Raw genomic sequence first — 22,421 nt, 5'->3', positions numbered from 1 at the left:
CTGGGTTGTTAGAAACTGGGTAGTGAGACACTGGGTAGTGAGACACTGCTAGTGAGACACTGGGTAGTGAGACACTGGGTAGTGAGACACTGCTATTGAGACACTGGGTAGTGAGACACTGGGGTAGTGAGACACTGGATAGTGAGACAGTGGGTAGTGAGACACTGCTAGTGAGACACTGGGTAGTGAGACACTGGGTAGTGAGACACTGGGGTAGTGAGACACTGCTAGTGAGACACTGCTAGTGAGACACTGCTAGTGAGACACTGGGTAGTGAGACACAGGTAGTGAGACACTGGGGTAGTGAGACACTGGGTAGTGAGACACTGGGGTAATGAGACACAGGTAGTGAGACACTGGGGTAGTGAGACACTGGGTAGTGAGACACTGGGTAGTGAGACACTGCTCGTGAGACGCTGGGTAGTGAGACACTGGGTAGTGAGACACTGGGTAGTGAGACACTGCTCGTGAGACGCTGGGTAGTGAGACACTGGGTAGTGAGACACTGTTAGTGAGAAACTGGTAGTGAGACACTGGGTAGTGAGACACTCGGTAGTGAGACACTGGGTAGTGATACACCGGGTAGTGACACACTGGGTAGTGAGACACTGGGTAGTGAGACACTGGGTAGTGAGACACAGGTAGTGAGACACAGGGGTAGTGAGACACTGCTTGAGAGACACTGGGTAGTGAGACACTGCTAGTGAGACACTGGGTAGTGAGAAACTGGTAGTGAGACACTGGGTAGTGAGACACTGGTTGTGGGACACTGCTTGTGAGACACTGGGTAGTGAGACACTGGTAGTGGGACACTGCTTGTGAGACACTGGGTAGTGAGACACTGGGTAGTGAGACACTGGTAGTGAGACACTGGGGTAGTGAGACACTGGGTAGTGAGACACTGGGTAGTGAGAAACTGGGTAGTGAGACACTGGTAGTGGGACACTGCTTGTGAGACACTGGGTAGTGAGACACTGGTAGTGGGACACTGCTTGTGAGACACTGGGTAGTGAGACACTGGGTAGTGAGACACTGCTAGTAAGACAATGGGTAGTGAGACTCTGGGTAGTGAGACACTGGGTAGTGACACACTGGGTAGTGACACACTGCGTAGTGAGACACTGCTATTGAGACACTGGGTAGTGAGACACTGCTAGTGAGACACTGGGTAGTGAGACTCTGGGTAGTCAGACGCTGGGTAGTGAGACACTGGGTAGTGAGACACTGCTAGTGAGACACTGGGTAGTGAGACACTGCTAGTGAAACACTGGGTTGTGAGATACTGTGTAGTGAGACACTTGGTAGTGAGACACTGGGTAGTGAGACACTGCTAGTGAGACACTGGGGTAGTGAGACACTGGGTAGTGTGACACTGGGGTAGTGAGACACTGCTAGTGAGACACAGGTAGTGAGACACTGGGTAGTGAGACACTGGGTAGTGAGACACTGGGTAGTGACACACTGCTAGTGAGACACTGGGTAGTGAGACACTAGGTAGTGAGACACAGGTAGTGAGACACTGGGTAGTGAGACACTGCTAGTGAGACACAAGTAGTGAGACACTGGGTAGTGAGACACTGGGTAGTGAGACACTGGGTAGTGACACACTGCTAGTGAGACACTGGGTAGTGAGACGCTTGGTAGTGATACACTGGGTAGTGAGACACTGGTAGTGAGACACTGCTAGTGAGACACTGGGTAGTGAGACACTGGGTAGTGAGACACTCCTAGTGAGACACTGGGTAGTGAGACACTGCTAGTGAGACACTGGGATAGTGGGACGCTGGGTAGTGAGATGCTGGGTAGTGAGACACTGGGTAGTGAGACACTGCTACTGAGACACTGGGTAGTGACAAACTGGGTAGTGAGACACTGGGTAGTGAGACACTGCTAGTGAGACACTGGGTAGTGAGACACTGGGTAGTGAGACACTGGGTAGTGAAACACTGGGGTAGTGAGACGCTGGGTAGTCAGACACTGGGTAGTGAGACGCTGGGTTGTGAGACACTGGTAGTGAGACACTGGGTAGTGAGACACTGGTAGTGAGACACTGGGTAGTGAGACACAGGTAGTGAGACACTGGGGTAGTGAGACACTGCTTGTGAGACGCTGGGTAGTGAGACACTGGGTAGTGAGACACAGGTAGTGAGAAACTGGGGTAGTGAGACACTGGTAGTGAGACACTGGGTAGTGAGACCCTGTTAGTGAGAAACTGGTAGTGAGACACTGGGTAGTGAGACACTGGGTAGTGAGACACTTGGGCAGTGAGACACTGGGTAGTGAGACACTGGGGTAGTGAGACACTGCTATTGAGACACTGGGTTGTGAGACACTGGGTAGTGAGACACCTGGTAGTGAGACACTGCTAGTGAGACACTGGGTAGTGAGACACTGGGTAGTGAGACACTGGGGGAGTGAGACACTGGGGTAGTGAGACACTGGGTAGTGAGACAGTGGGTAGTGAGACACTCGTAGTGAGATACTGGTAGTGAGGCACTGGGTAGTGAGACACCTGGTAGTGAGAAACTGGTATTGAGACACTGGGTAGTGAGACACTGGGTAGTGAGACAATTGGGCAGTGAGACACTGGGGTAGTGAGACACTGCTATTGAGACACTGGGTAGTGAGACACTGGGTAGTGAGACACTGCTAGTGAGACACTGGGTAGTGAGACACTGGGGTAGTGAGACACTGGATAGTGAGACAGTGGGTAGTGAGACACTGGGTAGTGAGACACTGTTAGTGAGACACTGGGTAGTGAGACACTGGGTAGTGAGACACTGGGTAGTGAGACACTCGGTAGTGAGACACTGGGTAGTGATACACCGGGTAGTGAGACGCTGGGTTGTGAGACACTGGTAGTGAGACACTGGGTAGTGAGACACTGGGTAGTGACACACTGGTTAGTGAGTCACTGGGTAGTGAGACACTGGGTAGTGAGACACAGGTAGTGAGACACAGGGGTAGTGAGACACTGCTTGAGAGACGCTGGGTAGTGAGACACTGGGTAGTTAGACACTGGGTAGTGAGACACGGCGTAGTGAGACACTGGGCAGTGCGACACTGGGTAGTGAGACACTGCTAGTGAGACATTGGGTAGGGCGATACTGGGTAGTCAGACACTGCTAGTGAGACACTGGGTAGTGAGACACTGGGTAGTGAGACATTGCTAGTGAGACACTGGGTAGTGAGACACTGCTAGTGAGACACTGGGTAGTGATACACTGGGTAGTGAGACGCTGGGTAGTGAGACACTGGTAGTGAGACACTGGGTAGTGAGACACTGGGTAGTGAGGCACTGGTAGTGAGACACTGGGTAGTGAGACACTGGGTAGTGAGACACTGGGTAGTGAGACACAGGTAGTCAGACACTGGGGTAGTGAGACACTGCTAGTGAGACACTGGTTAGTGAGACACTGGGTAGTGAGACACTGGGTAGTGAGACACTCGGTAGTGAGACACTTGGGCAGTGAGACACTGGGTAGTGAGACACTGGGTAGTGAGACACTGGTAGTGGGACACTGCTATTGAGACACTGGGTAGTGAGACACTGCTAGTGAGACACTGGGTAGTGAGACTCTGGGTAGTGAGACACTGGGTAGTGAGACACTGGGGTAGTGAGGCACAGGGTAGTGAGACACTGCTAGTGAGACACTGGGTAGTGAGACACTGGGTAGTGAGACACTGGGGTAGTGAGACACTGGGGTAGTGAGACACTGGGTAGTGAGACACTGGGTAGTGAGACAGTCGTAGTGAGATACTGGGTAGTGAGACACTGGGTAGTGACACACTGGGGTAGTGAGACACTGCTAGTGAGACACTGGGTAGTGAGACACTGCTAGTGAGACACTGGGTAGTGAGACACTGCTAGTGAGACACTAGCTATTGAGACTCTGGGTAGTGAGACGCTGGGTAGTGAGACACTGGGTAGTGAGACACTGGGTAGTGAGACACTGCTAGTGAGACACTGGGTAGTGAGACACTGGGTAGTGAGACACTGGGGTAGTGAGGCACTGGGGTAGTGAGACACTGGGTAGTGAGACACTTGGTAGTGAGACACTGGGGTAGTGAGACACGGGGTAGTGAGACACTGCTAGTGAGACACTTGGTAGTGAGACACTGCTATTGAGACACTGGGTAGTGAGACACTGGGTAGTGAGACACTGGGGTAGTGAGACACTGGGTAGTGAGACACTGGGAAGTGAGACACTGGGGTAGTGAGACACTGCTAGTGAGACACAGATAGTGAGACACTGGGTAGTGAGACACTGGGTAGTGAGACATTGGATAGTGACACACTGATAGTGAGACACTGGGTAGTGAGACACTGGGTAATGAGACACAGGTAGTGAGACACTGGGTAGTGAGACACTGCTAGTGAGTCACTGGGTAGTGAGACACTGCTACTGAGACACTGGGTTGTTAGAAACTGGGTAGTGAGACACTGGGGTAGTGAGACACTGCTAGTGAGACACTGCTAGTGAGACACTGCTAGTGAGACACTGGGTAGTGAGACACAGGTAGTGAGACACTGGGGTAGTGAGACACTGGGTAGTGAGACACTGGGGTAATGAGACACAGGTAGTGAGACACTGGGGTAGTGAGACACTGGGTAGTGAGACACTGGGTAGTGAGACACTGCTCGTGAGACGCTGGGTAGTGAGACACTGGGTAGTGAGAAACAGGTAGTGATACACTGGGTCGGGTGACACTGGGTAGTGAGACACGGGTAGTGAGACACTGGGTAGTGAGACACTGGGTAGTTACACACTGGGTAGTGAGACACTGGGTAGTGAGACACCGGTAGTGAGACACTGGGTAGTGAGACGCTGGGTAGTGAGACGCTGGGTAGTGAGACACTGGGTAGTGAGACACTCGTAGTGAGACACTGGTAGCGAGACACTGGGTAGTGAGACAGTGGGTAGTGAGACAATGGGTAGTGAGACACTGGGGTAGTGAGACACTGGGTAGTGAGACACTGGGTAGTGAGACACGGGGTAGTGAGGCACTGGGTAGTGAGACACTCCTAGTGAGACACTGGGTAGTGAGACACTGGGTAGTGAGACACTGGGGTAGTGAGACACTGGTAGTGGGACACTGCTTGTGAGACACTGGGTAGTGAGACACTGGGTAGTGAGACACTGGGTAGTGAGACACTTGGGCAGTGAGACGACACTGGGTAGTGAGACACTGGGTAGTGAGACACTGGTAGTGGGACACTGCTTGTGAGACACTGGGTAGTGAGACACTGGGTAGTGAGACACTGGGTAGTGAGACACTTGGGCAGTGAGACGACACTGGGTAGTGAGACACTGGGTAGTGAGACACTGGTAGTGGGACACTGGGTAGTGAGACACTCGGTAGTGAGACACTGGGTAGTGATACACCGGGTAGTGAGACGCTGGGTTGTGAGACACTGGTAGTGGGACACTGGGTAGTGAGACACCCGGTGGTGAGACACTGGGTAGTGAGACACTGGGTAGTGAGACACTGGGTAGTGATACACCGGGTAGTGAGACGCTGGGTTGTGAGACACTGGTAGTGAGACACTGGGTAGTGAGACACTGGTAGTGAGACACTGGGTAGTGAGACACAGGTAGTGAGACACTGGGGTAGTGAGACACTGCTTGTGAGACGCTGGGTAGTGAGACACTGGGTAGTGAGACACAGGTAGTGAGAAACTGGGGTAGTGAGACACTGGTAGTGAGACACTGGGTAGTGAGACCCTGTTAGTGAGAAACTGGTAGTGAGACACTGGGTAGTGAGACACTGGGTAGTGAGACACTTGGGCAGTGAGACACTGGGTAGTGAGACACTGGGGTAGTGAGACACTGCTATTGAGACACTGGGTTGTGAGACACTGGGTAGTGAGACACCTGGTAGTGAGACACTGCTAGTGAGACACTGGGTAGTGAGACACTGGGTAGTGAGACACTGGGGGAGTGAGACACTGGGGTAGTGAGACACTGGGTAGTGAGACAGTGGGTAGTGAGACACTCGTAGTGAGATACTGGTAGTGAGGCACTGGGTAGTGAGACACCTGGTAGTGAGAAACTGGTATTGAGACACTGGGTAGTGAGACACTGGGTAGTGAGACAATTGGGCAGTGAGACACTGGGGTAGTGAGACACTGCTATTGAGACACTGGGTAGTGAGACACTGGGTAGTGAGACACTGCTAGTGAGACACTGGGTAGTGAGACACTGGGGTAGTGAGACACTGGATAGTGAGACAGTGGGTAGTGAGACACTGGGTAGTGAGACACTGTTAGTGAGAAACTGGTAGTGAGACACTGGGTAGTGAGACACTGGGTAGTGAGACACTGGGTAGTGAGACACTCGGTAGTGAGACACTGGGTAGTGATACACCGGGTAGTGAGACGCTGGGTTGTGAGACACTGGTAGTGAGACACTGGGTAGTGAGACACTGGGTAGTGACACACTGGGTAGTGAGTCACTGGGTAGTGAGACACTGGGTAGTGAGACACAGGTAGTGAGACACAGGGGTAGTGAGACACTGCTTGAGAGACGCTGGGTAGTGAGACACTGGGTAGTTAGACACTGGGTAGTGAGACACGGCGTAGTGAGACACTGGGCAGTGCGACACTGGGTAGTGAGACACTGCTAGTGAGACACTGGGTAGGGCGATACTGGGTAGTCAGACACTGCTAGTGAGACACTGGGTAGTGAGACACTGGGTAGTGAGACATTGCTAGTGAGACACTGGGTAGTGAGACACTGCTAGTGAGACACTGGGTAGTGATACACTGGGTAGTGAGACGCTGGGTAGTGAGACACTGGTAGTGAGACACTGGGTAGTGAGACACTGGGTAGTGAGGCACTGGTAGTGAGACACTGGGTAGTGAGACACTGGGTAGTGAGACACAGGTAGTCAGACACTGGGGTAGTGAGACACTGCTAGTGAGACACTGGTTAGTGAGACACTGGGTAGTGAGACACTGGGTAGTGAGACACTCGGTAGTGAGACACTTGGGCAGTGAGACACTGGGTAGTGAGACACTGGGTAGTGAGACACTGGTAGTGGGACACTGCTATTGAGACACTGGGTAGTGAGACACTGCTAGTGAGACACTGGGTAGTGAGGCTCTGGGTAGTGAGACACTGGGTAGTGAGACACTGGGGTAGTGAGGCACAGGGTAGTGAGACACTGCTAGTGAGACACTGGGTAGTGAGACACTGGGTAGTGAGACACTGGGGTAGTGAGACACTGGGGTAGTGAGACACTGGGTAGTGAGACACTGGGTAGTGAGACAGTCGTAGTGAGATACTGGGTAGTGAGACACTGGGTAGTGACACACTGGGGTAGTGAGACACTGCTAGTGAGACACTGGGTAGTGAGACACTGCTAGTGAAACACTGGGTAGTGAGACACTGCTAGTGAGACACTAGCTAGTGAGACTCTGGGTAGTGAGACGCTGGGTAGTGAGACACTGGGTAGTGAGACACTGGGTAGTGAGACACTGCTAGTGAGACACTGGGTAGTGAGACACTGGGTAGTGAGACACTGGGGTAGTGAGGCACTGGGGTAGTGAGACACTGGGTAGTGAGACACTTGGTAGTGAGACACTGGGGTAGTGAGACACGGGGTAGTGAGACACTGCTAGTGAGACACTTGGTAGTGAGACACTGCTATTGAGACACTGGGTAGTGAGACACTGGGTAGTGAGACACTGGGGTAGTGAGACACTGGGTAGTGAGACACTGGGAAGTGAGACACTGGGGTAGTGAGACACTGCTAGTGAGACACAGATAGTGAGACACTGGGTAGTGAGACACTGGGTAGTGAGACATTGGATAGTGACACACTGATAGTGAGACACTGGGTAGTGAGACACTGGGTAATGAGACACAGGTAGTGAGACACTGGGTAGTGAGACACTGCTAGTGAGTCACTGGGTAGTGAGACACTGCTACTGAGACACTGGGTTGTTAGAAACTGGGTAGTGAGACACTGGGTAGTGAGACACTGCTAGTGAGACACTGGGTAGTGAGACACTGGGTAGTGAGACACTGCTATTGAGACACTGGGTAGTGAGACACTGGGGTAGTGAGACACTGGATAGTGAGACAGTGGGTAGTGAGACACTGCTAGTGAGACACTGGGTAGTGAGACACTGGGTAGTGAGACACTGGGGTAGTGAGACACTGCTAGTGAGACACTGCTAGTGAGACACTGCTAGTGAGACACTGGGTAGTGAGACACAGGTAGTGAGACACTGGGGTAGTGAGACACTGGGTAGTGAGACACTGGGGTAATGAGACACAGGTAGTGAGACACTGGGGTAGTGAGACACTGGGTAGTGAGACACTGGGTAGTGAGACACTGCTCGTGAGACGCTGGGTAGTGAGACACTGGGTAGTGAGACACTGTTAGTGAGAAACTGGTAGTGAGACACTGGGTAGTGAGACACTGGGTAGTGAGACACTCGGTAGTGAGACACTGGGTAGTGATACACCGGGTAGTGACACACTGGGTAGTGAGACACTGGGTAGTGAGACACTGGGTAGTGAGACACAGGTAGTGAGACACAGGGGTAGTGAGACACTGCTTGAGAGACACTGGGTAGTGAGACACTGCTAGTGAGACACTGGGTAGTGAGAAACTGGTAGTGAGACACTGGGTAGTGAGACACTGGTTGTGGGACACTGCTTGTGAGACACTGGGTAGTGAGACACTGGTAGTGGGACACTGCTTGTGAGACACTGGGTAGTGAGACACTGGGTAGTGAGACACTGGTAGTGAGACACTGGGGTAGTGAGACACTGGGTAGTGAGACACTGGGTAGTGAGAAACTGGGTAGTGAGACACTGGTAGTGGGACACTGCTTGTGAGACACTGGGTAGTGAGACACTGGTAGTGGGACACTGCTTGTGAGACACTGGGTAGTGAGACACTGGGTAGTGAGACACTGCTAGTAAGACAATGGGTAGTGAGACTCTGGGTAGTGAGACACTGGGTAGTGACACACTGGGTAGTGACACACTGCGTAGTGAGACACTGCTATTGAGACACTGGGTAGTGAGACACTGCTAGTGAGACACTGGGTAGTGAGACTCTGGGTAGTCAGACGCTGGGTAGTGAGACACTGGGTAGTGAGACACTGCTAGTGAGACACTGGGTAGTGAGACACTGCTAGTGAAACACTGGGTTGTGAGATACTGTGTAGTGAGACACTTGGTAGTGAGACACTGGGTAGTGAGACACTGCTAGTGAGACACTGGGGTAGTGAGACACTGGGTAGTGTGACACTGGGGTAGTGAGACACTGCTAGTGAGACACAGGTAGTGAGACACTGGGTAGTGAGACACTGGGTAGTGAGACACTGGGTAGTGACACACTGCTAGTGAGACACTGGGTAGTGAGACACTAGGTAGTGAGACACAGGTAGTGAGACACTGGGTAGTGAGACACTGCTAGTGAGACACAGGTAGTGAGACACTGGGTAGTGAGACACTGGGTAGTGAGACACTGGGTAGTGACACACTGCTACTGAGACACTGGGTAGTGAGACGCTTGGTAGTGATACACTGGGTAGTGAGACACTGGTAGTGAGACACTGCTAGTGAGACACTGGGTAGTGAGACACTGGGTAGTGAGACACTCCTAGTGAGACACTGGGTAGTGAGACACTGCTAGTGAGACACTGGGATAGTGAGACGCTGGGTAGTGAGATGCTGGGTAGTGAGACACTGGGTAGTGAGACACTGCTACTGAGACACTGGGTAGTGACAAACTGGGTAGTGAGACACTGGGTAGTGAGACACTGCTAGTGAGACACTGGGTAGTGAGACACTGGGTAGTGAGACACTGGGTAGTGAAACACTGGGGTAGTGAGACGCTGGGTAGTCAGACACTGGGTAGTGAGACACTGGGTAGTGACACACTGGGTAGTGAGACACTGCTAGTGAGACACTGAGTAGTGTGACACTGGGTAGTGAGACACTGCTAGTGAGACACTGGGCAGTGAGACACTGCTAGTGAGACGCTGGGTAGTGAGACGCTGGGTAGTGAGACACTGGGTAGTGAGACACTGCTAGTGAGACACTGGGTAGTGAGACACTGGGTAGTGAGACACTAGTTAGTGAGACACTGCTAGTGAGACACTGGGGTAGTGAGACGCTTGGTAGTGAGACACTGCTAGTGAGACACTGGATAGTGAGACACTGGGTAGTGAGACACTACTAGTGAGACACTGGGTAGTGAGACACTGCTAGTGAGACACTGGGATAGTGAGACGCTGGGTAGTGAGACGCTGGGTAGTGAGACACTGGGTAGTGAGACACTGCTACTGAGACACTGGGTTGTGATAAACTGGGTAGTGAGACACTGGGTAGTGAAACACTGGGTAGTGAGACACTGGGTAGTGAGACACTGAGTAGTGAGACACTGCTAGTGAGACACTGGGTAGTGAAACACTGGGGTAGTGAGACACTGGGTAGTGAGACACTGGGTAGTGAGACACTGGGTGGTGAGACACTGGGTAGTGACACACTGGGTAGTGAGACACTGCTAGTGTGACACTGGGTAGTGAGACACTGGGTAGTGAGACACTGGGTAGTGACACACTGGGTAGTGAGACACTGCTAGTGTGACACTGGGTAGTGAGACACTGGGTAGTGAGACACTGGGTAGTGAGACACTGCTAGTGAGACACTGAGTAGTGAGACACTGGGTAGTGAGACACTGGGTAGTGAGACACCGGGGTAGTGAGACACAGGTAGTGAGACACTGGGGAGTGAGACACTGGGTAGGGAGACACTGCTAGTGAGACACTGCTAGTGAGACATTGGGGTAGTGAGTCACTGTGTAGTTAGACACTGGGTAGTGAGACGCTGGGTAGTGAGACACTGGTAGTGAGACACTGGGTTGTGAGACACTGGGTAGTGAGACACTGCTAGTGAGACATTGGGGTAGTGAGACACTGTGTAGTTAGACACTGGGTAGTGAGACACTGGGGAGTGAGACACTGGGTAGGAAGACACTGCTAGTGAGACACTGCTAGTGAGACATTGTGGTAGTGAGACACTGTGTAGTTAGACACTGGGTAGTGAGACGCTGGGTAGTGAGACACTAGTAGTGAGACACTGGGTTGTGAGACACTGGGTAGTGAGACACTGCTAGTGAGACATTGGGGTAGTGAGACACTGTGTAGTTAGACACTGGGTTGTGAGACACTGGGTAGTGAGACACTGCTATTGAGACACTGGGTAGTGAGACACTGGGGTAGTGAGACACTGGATAGTGAGACAGTGGGTAGTGAGACACTGCTAGTGAGACACTGGGTAGTGAGACACTGGGTAGTGAGACACTGGGGTAGTGAGACACTGGTAGTGAGACACTGCTAGTGAGACACTGGGTAGTGAGACACAGGTAGTGAGACACTGGGGTAGTGAGACACTGGGTAGTGAGACACTGGGGTAGTGAGACACAGGTAGTGAGACACTGGGGTAGTGAGACACTGGGTAGTGAGACACTGGGTAGTGAGACACTGCTTGTGAGACGCTGGGTAGTGAGACACTGGGTAGTGAGACACAGGTAGTGAGACACTGGGGTAGTGAGACACTGGGTAGTGAGACACTGGGTAGTGAGACACTGTTAGTGAGAAACTGGTAGTGAGACACTGGGTAGTGAGACACTGGGTAGTGAGACACTGGGTAGTGGGACACTGGGTAGTGAGACACTCGGTAGTGAGACACTGCTAGTGAGACACTGGGTAGTGAGACACTGGGTAGTGAGACACTGGTAGTGAGACACTGCTAGTGAGACACTGGGTAGTGAGACACTGGGTAGTGAGACACTCCTAGTGAGACACTGGGTAGTGAGACACTGCTAGTGAGACACTGGGATAGTGAGACGCTGGGTAGTGAGATGCTGGGTAGTGAGACACTGGGTAGTGAGACACTGCTACTGAGACACTGGGCAGTGACAAACTGGGTAGTGAGACACTGGGTAGTGAGACACTGCTAGTGAGACACTGGGTAGTGAGACACTGGGTAGTGAGACACTGGGTAGTGAAACACTGGGGTAGTGAGACGCTGGGTAGTCAGACACTGGGTAGTGAGACACTGGGTAGTGACACACTGGGTAGTGAGACACTGCTAGTGAGACACTGAGTAGTGTGACACTGGGTAGTGAGACACTGCTAGTGAGACACTGGGTAGTGAGACACTGCTAGTGAGACGCTGGGTAGTGAGACGCTGGGTAGTGAGACACTGGGTAGTGAGACACTGCTAGTGAGACACTGGGTAGTGAGACACTGGGTAGTGAGACACTGGGTAGTGAGACACTGGTTAGTGAGACACTGCTTGTGAGACACTGGGGTAGTGAGACGCTTGGTAGTGAGACACTGCTAGTGAGACACTGGATAGTGAGACACTGGGTAGTGAGACACTACTAGTGAGACACTGGGTAGTGAGACACTGCTAGTGAGACACTGGGATAGTGAGACGCTGGGTAGTGAGACGCTGGGTAGTGAGACACTGGGTAGTGAGACACTGCTACTGAGACACTGGGTTGTGATAAACTGGGTAGTGAGACACTGGGTAGTGAAACACTGGGTAGTGAGACACTGGGTAGTGAGACACTGAGTAGTGAGACACTGCTAGTGAGACACTGGGTAGTGAAACACTGGGGTAGTGAGACACTGGGTAGTGAGACACTGGGTAGTGAGACACTGGGTGGTGAGACACTGGGTAGTGACACACTGGGTAGTGAGACACTGCTAGTGTGACACTGGGTAGTGAGACACTGGGTAGTGACACACTGGGTAGTGAGACACTGCTAGTGTTACACTGGGTAGTGAGACACTGGGTAGTGAGACACTGGGTAGTGAGACACTGCTAGTGAGACACTGAGTAGTGAGACACTGGGTAGTGAGACACTGGGTAGTGAGACACCGGGGTAGTGAGACACAGGTAGTGAGACACTGGGGAGTGAGACACTGGGTAGGGAGACACTGCTAGTGAGACACTGCTAGTGAGACATTGGGGTAGTGAGTCACTGTGTAGTTAGACACTGGGTAGTGAGACGCTGGGTAGTGAGACACTGGTAGTGAGACACTGGGTTGTGAGACACTGGGTAGTGAGACACTGCTAGTGAAACATTGGGGTAGTGAGACACTGTGTAGTTAGACACTGGGTAGTGAGACACTGGGGAGTGAGACACTGGGTAGGGAGACACTGCTAGTGAGACACTGCTAGTGAGACATTGTGGTAGTGAGACACTGTGTAGTTAGACACTGGGTAGTGAGACGCTGGGTAGTGAGACACTAGTAGTGAGACACTGGGTTGTGAGACACTGGGTAGTGAGACACTGCTAGTGAGACATTGGGGTAGTGAGACACTGTGTAGTTAGACACTGGGTAGTGAGACACTGGGTAGTGAGACACTGCTATTGAGACACTGGGTAGTGAGACACTGGGGTAGTGAGACACTGGATAGTGAGACAGTGGGTAGTGAGACACTGCTAGTGAGACACTGGGTAGTGAGACACTGGGTAGTGAGACACTGGGGTAGTGAGACACTGGTAGTGAGACACTGCTAGTGAGACACTGGGTAGTGAGACACAGGTAGTGAGACACTGGGGTAGTGAGACACTGGGTAGTGAGACACTGGGGTAGTGAGACACAGGTAGTGAGACACTGGGGTAGTGAGACACTGGGTAGTGAGACACTGGGTAGTGAGACACTGCTTGTGAGACGCTGGGTAGTGAGACACTGGGTAGTGAGACACAGGTAGTGAGACACTGGGGTAGTGAGACACTGGGTAGTGAGACACTGGGTAGTGAGACACTGTTAGTGAGAAACTGGTAGTGAGACACTGGGTAGTGAGACACTGGGTAGTGAGACACTGGGTAGTGGGACACTGGGTAGTGAGACACTCGGTAGTGAGACACTGGGTAGTGATACACCGGGTAGTGAGACGCTGAGTTGTGAGACACTGGTAGTGGGACACTGGGTAGTGAGACACTGGGTAGTGAGACACTGGGTAGTGAGACACTGGGTAGTGAGACACAGGTAGTGAGACACAGGGGTAGTGAGACACTGCTTGAGAGACACTGGGTAGTGAGACACTGCTAGTGAGACACTGGGTAGTGAGAAACTGGTAGTGAGACACTGGGTAGTGAGACACTGGTAGTGGGACACTGCTTGTGAGACACTGGGTAGTGAGACACTCGTAGTGGGACACTGCTTGTGAGACACTGGGTAGTGAGACACTGGGTAGTGAGACACTGGTAGTGAGACACTGGGGTAGTGAGACACTGGGTAGTGAGACACTGGGTAGTGAGAAACTGGGTAGTGAGACACTGGTAGTGGGACACTGCTTGTGAGACACTGGGTAGTGAGACACTGGTAGTGGGACACTGCTTGTGAGACACTGGGTAGTGAGACACTGGGTAGTGAGACACTGCTAGTAAGACAATGGGTAGTGAGACTCTGGGTAGTGAGACACTGGGTAGTGACACACTGGGTAGTGACACACTGCGTAGTGAGACACTGCTAGTGAGACACTGGGTAGTGAGACACTGCTAGTGAGACACTGGGTAGTGAGACACTGCTAGTGAGACACTGGGTAGTGAGACTCTGGGTAGTCAGACGCTGGGTAGTGAGACACTGGGTAGTGAGACACTGCTAGTGAAACACTGGGTTGTGAGATACTGTGTAGTGAGACACTTGGTAGTGAGACACTGAGTAGTGAGACACTGCTAGTGAGACACTGGGGTAGTGAGACACTGGGTAGTGTGACACTGGGGTAGTGAGACACTGCTAGTGAGACACAGGTAGTGAGACACTGGGTAGTGAGACACTGGGTAGTGAGATACTGGGTAGTGACACACTGCTAGTGAGACACTGGGTAGTGAGACACTAGGTAGTGAGACACAGGTAGTGAGACACTGGGTAGTGAGACACTGCTAGTGAGACACAGGTAGTGAGACACTGGGTAGTGAGACACTGGGTAGTGAGACACTGGGTAATGACACACTGCTAGTGAGACACTGGGTAGTGAGACGCTTGGTAGTGATACACTGGGTAGTGAGACACTGGTAGTGAGACACTGCTAGTGAGACACTGGGTAGTGAGACACTGGGTAGTGAGACACTCCTAGTGAGACACTGGGTAGTGAGACACTGCTAGTGAGACACTGGGATAGTGAGACGCTGGGTAGTGAGATGCTGGGTAGTGAGACACTGGGTAGTGAGACACTGCTACTGAGACACTGAGTAGTGACAAACTGGGTAGTGAGACACTGGGTAGTGAGACACTGCTAGTGAGACACTGGGTAGTGAGACACTGGGTAGTGAGACACTGGGTAGTGAAACACTGGGGTAGTGAGACGCTGGGTAGTGACACACTGGGTAGTGAGACACTGCTAGTGAGACACTGAGTAGTGTGACACTGGGTAGTGAGACACTGCTAGTGAGACACTGGGTAGTGAGACACTGCTAGTGAGACGCTGGGTAGTGAGACGCTGGGTAGTGAGACACTGGGTAGTGAGACACTGCTAGTGAGACACTGGGTAGTGAGACACTGGGTAGTGAGACACTGGGTAGTGAGACACTGCTAGTGAGACACTGGGGTAGTGAGACGCTTGGTAGTGAGACACTGCTAGTGAGACACTGGATAGTGAGACACTGGGTAGTGAGACACTACTAGTGAGACACTGGGTAGTGAGACACTGCTAGTGAGACACTGGGATAGTGAGACGCTGGGTAGTGAGACGCTGGGTAGTGAGACACTGGGTAGTGAGACACTGCTACTGAGACACTGGGTTGTGATAAACTGGGTAGTGAGACACTGGGTAGTGAAACACTGGGTAGTGAGACACTGGGTAGTGAGACACTGAGTAGTGAGACACTGCTAGTGAGACACTGGGTAGTGAAACACTGGGGTAGTGAGACACTGGGTAGTGAGACACTGGGTAGTGAGACACTGGGTGGTGAGACACTGGGTAGTGACACACTGGGTAGTGAGACACTGCTAGTGTGACACTGGGTAGTGAGACACTGGGTAGTGACACACTGGGTAGTGAGACACTGCTAGTGTTACACTGGGTAGTGAGACACTGGGTAGTGAGACACTGGGTAGTGAGACACTGCTAGTGAGACACTGAGTAGTGAGACACTGGGTAGTGAGACACTGGGTAGTGAGACACCGGGGTAGTGAGACACAGGTAGTGAGACACTGGGGAGTGAGACACTGGGTAGGGAGACACTGCTAGTGAGACACTGCTAGTGAGACATTGGGGTAGTGAGTCACTGTGTAGTTAGACACTGGGTAGTGAGACGCTGGGTAGTGAGACACTGGTAGTGAGACACTGGGTTGTGAGACACTGGGTAGTGAGACACTGCTAGTGAAACATTGGGGTAGTGAGACACTGTGTAGTTAGACACTGGGTAGTGAGACACTGGGGAGTGAGACACTGGGTAGGGAGACACTGCTAGTGAGACACTGCTAGTGAGACATTGTGGTAGTGAGACACTGTGTAGTTAGACACTGGGTAGTGAGACGCTGGGTAGTGAGACACTAGTAGTGAGACACTGGGTTGTGAGACACTGGGTAGTGAGACACTGCTAGTGAGACATTGGGGTAGTGAGACACTGTGTAGTTAGACACTGGGTAGTGAGACACTGGGTAGTGAGACACTGCTATTGAGACACTGGGTAGTGAGACACTGGGGTAGTGAGACACTGGATAGTGAGACAGTGGGTAGTGAGACACTGCTAGTGAGACACTGGGTAGTGAGACACTGGGTAGTGAGACACTGGGGTAGTGAGACACTGGTAGTGAGACACTGCTAGTGAGACACTGGGTAGTGAGACACAGGTAGTGAGACACTGGGGTAGTGAGACACTGGGTAGTGAGACACTGGGGTAGTGAGACACAGGTAGTGAGACACTGGGGTAGTGAGACACTGGGTAGTGAGACACTGGGTAGTGAGACACTGCTTGTGAGACGCTGGGTAGTGAGACACTGGGTAGTGAGACACAGGTAGTGAGACACTGGGGTAGTGAGACACTGGGTAGTGAGACACTGGGTAGTGAGACACTGTTAGTGAGAAACTGGTAGTGAGACACTGGGTAGTGAGACACTGGGTAGTGAGACACTGGGTAGTGGGACACTGGGTAGTGAGACACTCGGTAGTGAGACACTGGGTAGTGATACACCGGGTAGTGAGACGCTGAGTTGTGAGACACTGGTAGTGGGACACTGGGTAGTGAGACACTGGGTAGTGAGACACTGGGTAGTGAGACACTGGGTAGTGAGACACAGGTAGTGAGACACAGGGGTAGTGAGACACTGCTTGAGAGACACTGGGTAGTGAGACACTGCTAGTGAGACACTGGGTAGTGAGAAACTGGTAGTGAGACACTGGGTAGTGAGACACTGGTAGTGGGACACTGCTTGTGAGACACTGGGTAGTGAGACACTCGTAGTGGGACACTGCTTGTGAGACACTGGGTAGTGAGACACTGGGTAGTGAGACACTGGTAGTGAGACACTGGGGTAGTGAGACACTGGGTAGTGAGACACTGGGTAGTGAGAAACTGGGTAGTGAGACACTGGTAGTGGGACACTGCTTGTGAGACACTGGGTAGTGAGACACTGGTAGTGGGACACTGCTTGTGAGACACTGGGTAGTGAGACACTGGGTAGTGAGACACTGCTAGTAAGACAATGGGTAGTGAGACTCTGGGTAGTGAGACACTGGGTAGTGACACACTGGGTAGTGACACACTGCGTAGTGAGACACTGCTAGTGAGACACTGGGTAGTGAGACACTGCTAGTGAGACACTGGGTAGTGAGACACTGCTAGTGAGACACTGGGTAGTGAGACTCTGGGTAGTCAGACGCTGGGTAGTGAGACACTGGGTAGTGAGACACTGCTAGTGAAACACTGGGTTGTGAGATACTGTGTAGTGAGACACTTGGTAGTGAGACACTGAGTAGTGAGACACTGCTAGTGAGACACTGGGGTAGTGAGACACTGGGTAGTGTGACACTGGGGTAGTGAGACACTGCTAGTGAGACACAGGTAGTGAGACACTGGGTAGTGAGACACTGGGTAGTGAGATACTGGGTAGTGACACACTGCTAGTGAGACACTGGGTAGTGAGACACTAGGTAGTGAGACACAGGTAGTGAGACACTGGGTAGTGAGACACTGCTAGTGAGACACAGGTAGTGAGACACTGGGTAGTGAGACACTGGGTAGTGAGACACTGGGTAATGACACACTGCTAGTGAGACACTGGGTAGTGAGACGCTTGGTAGTGATACACTGGGTAGTGAGACACTGGTAGTGAGACACTGCTAGTGAGACACTGGGTAGTGAGACACTGGGTAGTGAGACACTCCTAGTGAGACACTGGGTAGTGAGACACTGCTAGTGAGACACTGGGATAGTGAGACGCTGGGTAGTGAGATGCTGGGTAGTGAGACACTGGGTAGTGAGACACTGCTACTGAGACACTGAGTAGTGACAAACTGGGTAGTGAGACACTGGGTAGTGAGACACTGCTAGTGAGACACTGGGTAGTGAGACACTGGGTAGTGAGACACTGGGTAGTGAAACACTGGGGTAGTGAGACGCTGGGTAGTGACACACTGGGTAGTGAGACACTGCTAGTGAGACACTGAGTAGTGTGACACTGGGTAGTGAGACACTGCTAGTGAGACACTGGGTAGTGAGACACTGCTAGTGAGACGCTGGGTAGTGAGACGCTGGGTAGTGAGACACTGGGTAGTGAGACACTGCTAGTGAGACACTGGGTAGTGAGACACTGGGTAGTGAGACACTGGGTAGTGAGACACTGCTAGTGAGACACTGGGGTAGTGAGACGCTTGGTAGTGAGACACTGCTAGTGAGACGCTGGTTAGTGAGACACTGCTAGTGAGACACTGGGTAGTGAGACACTGCTAGTGAGACACTGGATAGTGAGACACTGGGTAGTGAGACACTGCTAGTGAGACACTGGGTAGTGAGACACTGCTAGTGAGACACTGGGTTAGTGAGACGCTGGGTAGTGAGACGCTGGGTAGTGAGACACTGGGTAGTGAGACACTGCTACTGAGACACTGGGTTGTGATAAACTGGGTAGTGAGACACTGGGTAGTGAAACACTGGGTAGTGAGACACTGGGTAGTGAGACACTGATTAGTGAGACACTGCTAGTGAGACACTGGGTAGTGAAACACTGGGGTAGTGAGACACTGGGTAGTGAGACACTGGGTAGTGAGACACTGGGTGGTGAGACACTGCTAGTGAGACACTGGGTAGTGAGACACTGGGTAGTGAGACACTGGGTAGTGACACACTGGGTAGTGAGACACTGAGTAGTGAGACACTGCTAGTGAGACACTGGGTAGTGAGACACTAGGTAGTGAGGCACAGGTAGTGAGACACTGGGTAGTGAGACACTGCTAGTGAGACACTGGGTAGTGAGACACTGGGTAGTGAGACACTGGTTAGTGACACACTGCTAGTGAGACACTGGGTAGTGAGACGCTTGGTAGTGATACACTGGGTAGTGAGACACTGGTAGTGAGACACTGCTAGTGAGACACTGGGTAGTGATACACTGGGTAGTGAGACACTCCTAGTGAGACACTGGGTAGTGAGACACTGCTAGTGAGACACTGGGATAGTGAGACGCTGGGTAGTGAGATGCTGGGTAGTGAGACACTGGGTAGTGAGACACTGCTACTGAGACACTGGGTAGTGACAAACTGGGTAGTGAGACACTGGGTAGTGAGACACTGCTAGTGAGACACTGGGTAGTGAGACACTGGGTAGTGAGACACTGGGTAGTGAAACACTGGGGTAGTGAGACGCTGGGTAGTCAGACACTGGGTAGTGAGACACTGGGTAGTGACACACTGGGTAGTGAGACACTGGTAGTGAGACACTGAGTAGTGTGACACTGGGTTGTGAGACACTGCTAGTGAGACACTGGGTAGTGAGACACTGCTAGTGAGACGCTGGGTAGTGAGACGCTGGGTAGTGAGACACTGCTAGTGAGACACTGGGTAGTGAGACACTGGGTAGTGAGACACTGGGTAGTGAGACACTGGTTAGTGAGACACTGCTAGTGAGACACTGGGGTAGTGAGACGCTTGGTAGTGAGACACTGCTAGTGAGACACTGGTTAGTGAGACACTGCTAGTGAGACACTGGGTAGTGAGACACTGCTAGTGAGACACTGGATAGTGAGACACTGGGTAGTGAGACACTGCTAGTGAGACACTGGGTAGTGAGACACTGCTAGTGAGACACTGGGATAGTGAGACGCTGGGTAGTGAGACACTGGGTAGTGAGACACTGGGTGGTGAGACACTGCTAGTGAGACACTGGGTAGTGAGACACTGGGTAGTGAGACACTGGGTAGTGAGACACTGAGTAGTGAGACACTGCTAGTGAGACACTGGGTAGTGAGACACTAGGTAGTGAGACACAGGTAGTGAGACACTGGGTAGTGAGACACTGCTAGTGAGACACAGGTAGTGAGACACTGGGTAGTGAGACACTGGGTAGTGAGACACTGGGTAGTGACACACTGCTAGTGAGACACTGGGTAGTGAGACGCTTGGTAGTGATACACTGGGTAGTGAGACACTGGTAGTGAGACACTGCTAGTGAGACACTGGGTAGTGAGACACTGGGTAGTGAGACACTCCTAGTGAGACACTGGGTAGTGAGACACTGAGTAGTGAGACACTGCTAGTGAGACACTGGGTAGTGAAACACTGGGGTAGTGAGACACTGGGTAGTGAGACACTGGGTAGTGAGACACTGGGTGGTGAGACACTGCTAGTGAGACACTGGGTAGTGAGACACTGGGTAGTGAGACACTGGGTAGTGACACACTGGGTAGTGAGACACTGAGTAGTGAGACACTGCTAGTGAGACACTGGGTAGTGAAACACTGGGGTAGTGAGACACTGGGTAGTGAGACACTGGGTAGTGAGACACTGGGTAGTGAGACACTGCTAGTGAGACACTGAGTAGTGAGACACTGGGTAGTGAGACACTGGGTAGTGAGACACCGGGGTAGTGAGACACAGGTAGTGAGACACTGGGGAGTGAGACACTGGGTAGGGAGACACTGCTAGTGAGACACTGCTAGTGAGACATTGGGGTAGTGAGACACTGTGTAGTTAGACACTGGGTAGTGAGACGCTGGGTAGTGAGACACTGGTAGTGAGACACTGGGTTGTGAGACACTGGGTAGTGAGACACTGCTAGTGAGACATTGGGGTAGTGAGACACTGTGTAGTTAGACACTGGGTAGTGAGACACTGGGTAGTGAGACACTGGGGTAGTGAGACACAGGTAGTGAGACACTGGGTAGTGAGACACTGGGTAGTGAGACGCTGGGTAGTGAGACACTGGTAGTGAGACACTGGGTTTTGAGACACTGGGTAGTGAGACACGGCTAGTGAGACATTGGTGTAGTGAGACACTGTGTAGTGAGACCCTGGGTAGTGAGACACTTGGGTAGTGAGACACTGGGTAGTGAGACACTGGGGTAGTAAGACACAGGTAGTGAGACACTGGGTAGTGACACACTGGGTAGTGAGGCTCCTGCTGTCTATAGAGGTAGGCCAATCATATTCAAAGACAATGCCACTCAACATTATTATTACTATCAGAGCCGTGTGTCGGTTGCATGTTCACCGCAAGTACTGTGCGTGTGGTTAATGTAGTAACTTGATTCTTTGCAAAAGATATCATCTGTCTTGGTGTTTGACACATTTTAACACGCAACTTCCCGTTCTACTGCCAGAAAGGGTGCAGACCTGTTCTTAATTGACGTACTTTTGATACTGGCAAAAAAAAGGTGTCCCGTGAGACATCTGCAGCTATAAATGCTCTGATACGCGTGCCATTGTCTTCGTACTGTAGCGAGACACAGGTATTGAGACTAGGCCACAAATATGGCTACTGCTTGTCTGTGGAGGTAGGGCCAATCAGTTCCAAAGGCAATGCATTACATTACTTTTGTCATCAGAACCATGCGTGTTTGCATATTTTACCACATGTCTGCGAACTGCTGTGTATTTCCAGTTTGCGTCTCTCTCTCTCATCTTCATCATCATCGTCGTGGCGAAATGTTAACTACCTTTCCCTGTATGGGGCCGTCCATAAATGACGTCACGCGATTTTTGGACGATTTTTGTCCCACCCCGTCGTCACGTGGCGTCACAAAAAGTCAGACCCCCCATCAAAGCCCTGCCCCCCCCCCCCCACTAAAATAAAACATGCTTCAAATCGCTTTAAACGATTGTCACACTGTAGTTGCGTATTTAACGTGGCGCTGCACTCTGATGTTGTAGGAGAACACATTTTAAAAACAATAAAATTATTTTTCTTGGTTCTTTCGGTAAAGTCACCACCACGTA

This window comes from Petromyzon marinus, unplaced genomic scaffold (genome assembly GCF_048934315.1).
Source record: "Petromyzon marinus isolate PM22_M1 ecotype Great Lakes invasive population unplaced genomic scaffold, UKy_Petmar_22M1.pri1.0 PM_Scaffold_21, whole genome shotgun sequence".
NCBI classification, from domain to species: Eukaryota; Metazoa; Chordata; class Hyperoartia; order Petromyzontiformes; family Petromyzontidae; genus Petromyzon; species Petromyzon marinus.
The sequence above is the reverse complement of the archived record's forward strand: the minus strand, read 5'-3'. Positions refer to the sequence as shown.